This window comes from Palaemon carinicauda, chromosome 35 (genome assembly GCF_036898095.1).
Source record: "Palaemon carinicauda isolate YSFRI2023 chromosome 35, ASM3689809v2, whole genome shotgun sequence".
NCBI classification, from domain to species: Eukaryota; Metazoa; Arthropoda; class Malacostraca; order Decapoda; family Palaemonidae; genus Palaemon; species Palaemon carinicauda.
In genome coordinates this window covers 74,390,529-74,399,241 of record NC_090759.1, presented here as the reverse complement: position 1 = coordinate 74,399,241, position 8,713 = coordinate 74,390,529, and positions in this window count along the sequence as shown.

Here is an 8,713-nt window from a genome sequence, read left to right as displayed (position 1 = left end):
TTGTGTTGACAAGAAGTACTGGAGTACCTGACCACAGATGGCGCTGGTGAGTACACCCCCCTCTTGTATAGCGATCGCTGGCGTATCCCGTCCGTAGATTTCTGTCGGGCAACGGAGTTGACAGCTACATGATCATCGGGTAAGTATATTCAAAAATTTATTTTACTAATGAAAATAACATTTTTTGATCAGAAATAATTTAAAATCAAACTGTATGTGTAAATAAGTCACAAGGTGTAACATTCTCCCCTTGTTACACAATTAAGACTATTTCCTTTAGCAGTACTGTACTGTATTTACAATATCCAGTAACCCCAAACCTGATTTAGAGTAGAAACAAATTACTGTACAATACATTGAAATAGACCCAGGTTTTACTATTATTCGCTATTATCACTGAAGGTTTGTTACAAAATTTTCTTTCTCACCTACATAATTTTATTATTTTGATTTAATTCCATAAAGGAATATTCCACCCTTACTTCTTTCAATCTGAACACATTGCCAAAGTAGAAAAAGCAGCTTTCCAAGTACGACTGTACAGTATTAGTGTGTCATTGGATTGTAATCCTTAAATAGTTCATGCATGAATGTATAAAAATATACCCTGAGATTAAGTAAAACCCCGATAAACCATTATCATTGTTCGCGAATATCAAAATAAGCCCTGAAATTTAGTAAAATCAGGATACACCCTTTACCCTTGTCCACAATTACTAGTCTATGAAATACAATAGAACATAGCAGTCTGTAAAATATTGGATCGGACTGGATTTATAAATAGGAGCCAGTAGGTTGATGCAGAATTTTAACTGGAAAGTCTGGAGGCTTATAATCAGTTTCTAGTTGCACATAAGCTATTCTAGCATTGGAAACAGGTTCCAGTGACCATGAGCACTTATATTCTAAGGCGAAGTAAATCCTGATGGTTGGTTTTATATATTATTAATTTAGTAATTTGTATAGTGAAGTTCTTGTTACCCTTCATGTTGAAGTAATTGTCTTTAATATCCATGCCAGAAAGTGTTTTTGTATAAAATATAATGTTGAATGGTGATAGGGTACATTGCATTTCAGAATTTTTAATATCTGTAAATGCTTTGTAATTGTCAAATTTTCAGTAGTAAAAATATTATGGGAGAAAACAATTTGGAATTTGGGCCATGTGGCCTAGCATTAGGGCTTTGGAAGTTATCAGTGCCCAGGTGCAACTGGGGAAAACCTTGCCTTTGTAATATGAAGTTAAAGTTGAAAACAGAGGTTCTGCAGGAAGATGGAAGAAAAGAAATGTGAACATGGCCAAAGTATAAAGTTAAAAAAGTGACGGCAACTCGGGGAATGAAAGGATGCTGTATAGATCCTTGAGTATGCCCGTTGGTGTAAACTTGGAGGTGCAGTGACTGCACTATTTGTCCAAAGGGCATAAGAATATTGAACTTTCAGGATGGGTTGCACATGTCTACTCTGGGGGTTACTCATTAATTACCTTGTAAAGGGCTTTAGAAAAGTCCAACTCTGTATTTCAACTATTTAAAAGAAAAAGTTTAAAGATGATGCCTGCTAATGATTTCATGTCCAACTTTGTTCCTGTAAAGAAGTGTATGGTTGAAGATGAGAGGTTAAATTGGAAGTCCATAAACCATGTCTAATTCTTCAATCAACTTTGCATTATAAAGTAATTATCTTAACCTTTAGAAAATTATTTGATCAACCTAATCTTTAGATAATGCATCTATTGCTGCTTTTGCTTGTATCACAAAGTGGGTTATACAAGATGAAGTGACAGAAGAGTTTTAAGTTATAATTGATATAGGCCATAGAGTGAAATGCTGGATTTATGAATTTGGGACATAGAACCTACTGCTGAGCCGGGACAGGGCATTCAGTGCTGTGGTCCAGCTATGGGAAAGTGTCGTGGCACCATGAAATGGAAATTAAGATGGGCAGTCCAAAGGGAGATAGGTGACAGGAGCAGTTAAAGTAGGGTAAAAAGTTGGTGCAGCTTGGGGTTGAAGGAAGCTGGAAAAAACATCTCCTATGGCTACAGTGTAACACACTGTATTGGTAAATCATTTAGCTTATGAAGTTTTGTTCAACGTTCAATACTATTGAGTTTGCTAGATTTATGCTTATAAACGGGATATTTCAATTTTGTGTAAAATGTTGACTATGACGACAGAGCGATCCCATCCTGGGACCATGAATTTAAGCTGTTTAAAGGTGTGGTTGGGCTTGCCTGGCTGATATTCTGGTACGCATCTCTTCAGATGATACTGGAACTAGAACCAAACACCTTTAACCGTTAAAGTAAATTTTTATGGATTTAGTTATGCCCTCTTTGTCAATAGCCTTCAGGCATGGGTGTGGGTTATAGTGTTGGTAAATATAACGTACTACCTTTTTCTTTTTTTATTGTAGAATGTCAGTCTGAATTTTTTATGCTGAGGTAGTACAGTATTGTATTAATTTATTTTTAGTAGTTTTGCTGTTCATCTGAATACATTCATTTTCCCGTCATAGTGGCTTGGGAAAAATAATTACTTGAAACTTTTTTCATCTTCAGTGTTTTCTGTAAACCTATGAAATATGTAGTTAATCAGTATTGAATTATCTGTGCAAGTATAAGGAGAAATTTTGGTGTAGCTTAAGGTGCCTCGCCTTTTAATAGTCTCCTGGAGTGAGTTAGAGATTACAAAAATTAATTAACTTTTTTTCAATACTATGTAATGGAAATTGATGATATTAAGAAGATTGCTGTTATTTTAACAATGTTCTGTAATTTTTCAATATTAATCTTACCCGATGATCATGTAGCTGTCAACTCTGTTGCCCGACAGAAATCTACGGTCGGGATACGCCAGCGATCGCTATACAGGTGGGGGTGTACACAACAGCGCCATCTGTGAGTAGGTACTCAAGTACTTCTTGTCAACAAGAACTCAATTTTTCCTCTGTCGTGCCACCGGCAAGACCTACTAATACGCCGTCCCTAACTGGATTTGTTTTCACAACTTTTTGGTGAAGTACACTATTCCAGTTTTGAGCTTTCGCTATGCAGGGGTTTTATCTTCATTTCAAAACTTGAACTCGTTTTGGATAGATTTAATTATGGTGACGAAGAGAGTATGGACTCTCTTTCACTTTTAAATGGCCGACCCTTCCCTTAGACGGAAGTGTTGGTGTCGAAGAGAGTATAGACTCTCTTTCACTTTTTATGACCGACCCTTCCCTTAGACGGAAGTGTGTTTAGGTTTTTGGTAATTTTGCTTAACAAAGTTATAAATTTATTTTATATCTCCGCCATTTATAGGCCTCTTCGATTAACTTTCCATTTTTATAAACTTATAAAAATTAATTTTTATGTTTGTTTATATGCGACCTTTCCTAATAGTAGGCGGTCCTTACTTGGAACCGAAGTTAATTAACATTGAGCCCGTCATATCGTATTTCCTGTTAAGAATTTATGCTATTTTAATTTTAATGTTTTTGAAAGAATTTCTTTGATAGTCTCGTACTGTTTTCAAAGATGAACTAACGTTTAGTTTTGTCTCCGCAGTTGTTGACGTTCAGAACGTTCAACATGCGCTCTATCGTTACGATAGAGAGAGAGTATTTCACGGTTTCACGTTGCAGTAAGAGTAAACCGATTCTAGCGTTTCGTTCATTCTTTCTTAGCTTAAATGGTTTTAATTCTAATAAAGGAACTTTTTATTTGGGAAACCTTTCAGTTTTTTTCCTTTAACAAATAATATGTTTTAACGATATATAATTGGGATCATCTCTCAGGTTCTAAGTCAAGAGAGAGAGAGAGAGAGATAGAGACGGAGGGAGAGAGAGGAGGATAAACGTTTCGTTCAAGCGGGTAACGTTGTTCTCGTTTTTTTTTTTTTTTTTACTCTTCTCCCTAGTCGCTATAGGGGAAGAAGGTAAAACGTTTCTAGAGTTTTATTCTTGTTCCCAGTCTTTATGCGGTGAGAGATTTTAAACGTAGTTTATTTGATCTAGTGTTTAGTCTCTTTTCCAGCCACTGAATTCTTTATCTTTCATTATGTTTTTCTGTTACATTGTAAAACTGTTTTCGCAATTACTACCTTTTAATGAAGGATAGGATTGCGTGTTTCAGGTACAAATCACTTAAGTTCGAGTTCAGTGAAATAAGTGCAAACAGAAAATCAAAAGTGATAAAGTGATATGCGCAAAGTGTTACAGTGTTGCGTTCGAGGGTTCGTTTGTTCGTGCCTGTTGTTCACCTAGTCCGATACCTCTTACAAGCTCCCAAGCCCAGGGGAGAAGTAATGTCGAAGGACTTATGGGTTCCACAGGTCTTGATCGACGAACAAACGTTTCCCTCCGTGGTTTCGGGTGTATCTACACACGTTGCCGACGTGATCACCCCACCCACACAAAGACGAGAGAGCCCATTTATTCCTCGTCTGCGGAAGAGGTTTCTCGCAGAAACCATGGACCAAATCTTGCAGCTTTTAAGTGCAAGTCGGTCCCTTCCGCGCAAGTCCAACGGCCTAGGTGTAGCCACTGGGTCAGTTCGGACTCGCTCCAGTCATCCGACAACTGCACACCTCCCAAGAGAGGCAAGGCGGTACCGCAACAGGCAGTAACTCCGTCTGTTGCCGCACCAGCTGTTTTAGACCCTCAGTCACAACGGACAGTAGCTCCGTTTGTTGTCGTCTTTCATAGACCCTAGTGGTCCATGCTGCAGACTATACAGTCTCAGCTTGCTCCTTCATGCAGGAGTATCGTGCTGGAAGGTTGACAATGCACCTGTTATTCTACAACCTTCCACGGTTGTGCGCTCAGCAGATACTGCGGCTGCCTGCTCCCACACTCCACCTGTGAGAGCTCCACCACCGATGCGCAGTCCACCCTGCCAGACGCATGTTCTTGCTGCACCATCCGTTGACATGCGTGAGCTACCGCATCAGCAGTGGGAAGGTGCTGTAGAGCTGCCGGGTTCCAGTACTATGCGGCTTTCTCCGCAACCCATGCGGCATGCTCCTCATACCATACAGCATGCTCCGCATACCATACAGCATGCTCTGCAACCCACCGCAGCCCCTCCCACGCACCAACACTCAGCTTTTGTTGTTGCCAGCTCCCACACTCCGACTGCGGAGAAGGTTGACGATGCACCCGTGGGCCTACACCTCCCACAGTTGTGCGCCCGGCATGGCTTCCTGCTCTCACACTCTTGTTGTGAGAGCTCCTCCACCCATGCACAGTCAACCCTGCCAGATGTATGATGACTCCCACACACAGAGCACTCCGTTGCCGTGCGTGAGCTACCACAAGCTGCCGTGTTTTGACACGGTGTGTCAGCCTCCGCTACACACTGTGGTTACCGCCACTCGCCCGCAGCAAACTAGTCAGTCAGGAGTTGAGGCTTCCCCACACAACCTTGGTTGTTGCCAACTCACAGACTGTCAAACAGTTACATGACGTTGCCTTCTGGTCTGCTACTTATACACCAGTGCTGTATGTCCCCACGCTCCTGTTATGGTTGACAGTTCAGTTTTTGACAGTTCACAGACTGGCAAGCAGTTTCATAACGTTGCCTTCTGGTCTGCTGCTTTTGCTCCAGTGAAACCCTCACTGAGAGAACCTAGCTTTTCTCGGACATGGTTCCTGTAGATGAGAAAGTGCTGTTCTCCCTCCTTCTGATATTCCCTTGAGGACTCTGTCATTTGGAGAGGAGCCTTAAGCTGCTTAGCCTCCTATGGACTTTAATTTAAGCATAACATGCTTCCAGGGAGGGTAAATGGTTCCGCTTCAGTCGCTAACCCCGTCTGTTGCCACACCTGCTCCCATAGACCTTGGGCTTTGTTGCAAGACATGCAGTCCAAGCTTAGTCCTTGATAGAGGATTTTTTACGGAGAAGAACCTTCTTGCCAACGACCTTCCTACCGGTTGGTTGTACGCCCTGTTGACGCTGAGGTATCCTACTCACGTCCGCCAGTTGAGATGGTTCCTCCACCGGTGCGACCCAGTGTGGGTTGCCAGTCGCACGTTGACGTTAAGCTACTCTCGGAGGTGGTTGTGGACGTTCAGTGGGTCACTGGGAAGACGTTCAACAACCAGCAGAGGTAACTTGTTGTGACGCAGTGCGGCAACCTCAGCAACCCGATAAGGGGTTGTCTGTACTACCCAGACAGTCTAGACAGTTTCGGGTTGTCGCTGTACTTCCTCGCATCCCCATGGTTGACAGTTCACAGACTGTGCAGCAGTACCATGATCTTGTGTCCGGCTCCGTCACGCATCCACCAGTGCGACCGGATTCAGCGAGTCAGACGTTGCCCACTCCGTTGCCGTTTCCTCATCAGTTTCGGATGAGGAACCCTCTGATGAGGACATGGCTGAACAAGAAAATCAATCCCCAGCCCTGCTATCCATCCAGAAGATGCTGAAGAAGGAATACGGCCCTGTCAGGCTGTGGATGAGTCTGGTTAGGACACTGTCATCCGTGGTTCAATTGGTGTCACTTGGAAGACTACACCTCCGTCCTCTTCGGTTTCATCTAGCTCTTCACTGGAAAAGGACAAGACGCTAGAAGCGGTCTCGATCCCGGTTTCCGGAAGATAAGTCTGGTCTAACCTGAGGAAGGACTTTATCAACCTTTTATAGGGTCTTCCCCTGACTGTTCAGACTCCCAACCACGTTCTCTTCTCAGACGCATCGGACGTAGGCTGGGGTGCGACCTTAGGCGGTAGGGAATGCTCGGGATTATGCTCTCGAGTCAAAGGACAATGCATTTTAACAGCAAGAAGCTTCTGGCAGTACGTCTGACCTGGAAAAGCTTCAGGTCTCTCCTTCAAGACAAAGTAATGGAGGTCAACACGGACAACTCCCTGCTTTGATGTTCATCTCCTAGCAAGGAGGGACCTACTCTCTGACATGGTGCGAGTTCGCTAGTGACCTCCTCTCCTGTTCAACAGGTCTAGACTTTTCACTAGTAACAAGTTTCTTCCAAGGCAACTTGAATGTCTTAGCAGTTTGTCTCAGTAGGAAGGGACAATAATTCCAACATATTGGACCCTCCACAGAGATGTATGCAAGAGACTTTGGGTCACCTGGGGCCAGCCAACCATAGATCTCTTCGCAACCTCGATGTCCAAGAGGCTCTCAATACTTTGCTCACCTATCCCGGACCCAGCAGTGGTTCTTTTAGATGCCTTTCTACTAGTTTAGTCTCATCTAGATCTATATGCATTCCCTCCGTTCTAGATTGTCAACAAGGTACTGCAGAAGTTCGCCTCTCACGATGGGACAAAGTTGACACTAGTTGCTTCCCTCTGGCCCGCGAGAGAATAACTTACCGAGGTACTTCGATGGCTAGTAGACGTTCCCAGAACTCTTCCCCTAAGGGTGGACCTGCTACGTCTGCCACGCGTAAGAAGGTACTCCAAGGCCTCCACGCTCTTCGTCTCACTGCCTTCAGAGTATCGAAAGACTCTCGAGAACTAGAGGTTTTTCGAAGGAGGCAACCAGAGCGATTGTTAGAGCAAGGAGAACATCCACCCTTAGAGTCTACCAATCGAAGTGGGAAATCTTCCTAAACTGGTGCAAGTCAGTATCCGTATCCTCGACCAGTACCTCTGTAACTCAAATAGCTGACTTCCTCTTTTATCTGAGGAAAGAGCGATCTCTTTCAGCTCCCTCTTTCAAGGGTTACAGAAGCATGTTGGCATCAGTCTTCCGTCACAGAGGCTTAGATCTTTCCAACAATAAAGATCTACAGGACCTCCTTAAGTCTTTTGAGACCACGAAGGAGCGTCGTTTGGTTACACCTGGTTGGAATTTAGACGTGGTTCTAAGATTCCTTATGTTAGACAGGTTCGAACCACTTCAATCAGCCTCCCTGAAAGATCTCACCTTTAAGACTCTTTTCCTGATATGCTTAACCACAGCTAAAAGAGTCAGTGAGATTCATGCCTTCAGCAAGAACATCGGATTTTCATCCGAAACGGCTACATGTTCTACATCTTGGTTTTCTAGCCAAACACGAGCTGCCTTCTCGGCCTTGACCAATATCGTTCGTTATTCCAAACTTAGCGTATGGTTGGAAATGAACTAGAAAGAGTATTATGTCCTGTAAGAGCTCTTAAGTTCTATTTTAAAACCTTTACGAGGCCCGTCTGAAGCTTTATGGTGTTCAGTTAAGAATTCATCTTTGCCTATGTCAGAGAATTCTTTATCCTACTATTTTCAGACTGTTAATACGAGAAGCTCATTCCCTTCTGAATGAGGAAGACCAAGCTTGGCTGAAGGTAAGGACACACGAAGTTAGAGCTGTCACAACTTCCGTGACCTTTAAATAAAATAGATCTCTGCAAAATATTTTCGACGCAACCTTTTGGAAAAGCTAATCAGTGTTCGCGTCTTTTATCTTTAGAATGTCCAGTCTCTTTACGAGAACTGCTACACTCTGGGACCATTCGTAGCAACGAGTGCAGTAGTGGTGGGGGCTCCACCACTACATTTCCCTAATTCCAGAACCTTTTTAATCTTTCTCTTGAAATATTTCTGGGTTGTCCGGAAGGCTAAGAAGCCTTCCGCATCCTGGTTGATTTGGCGGGTGGTCAAATTCTTTCTTGAGAAGCGCCTAGATTAGAGGTTGTGATGAGGTCCTTTAGTATGGGTTGCAGCCCTTCATACTTCAGCACCTAGGAGTCGCTCAGCATCCTAAGAGGATCGCTAGGCT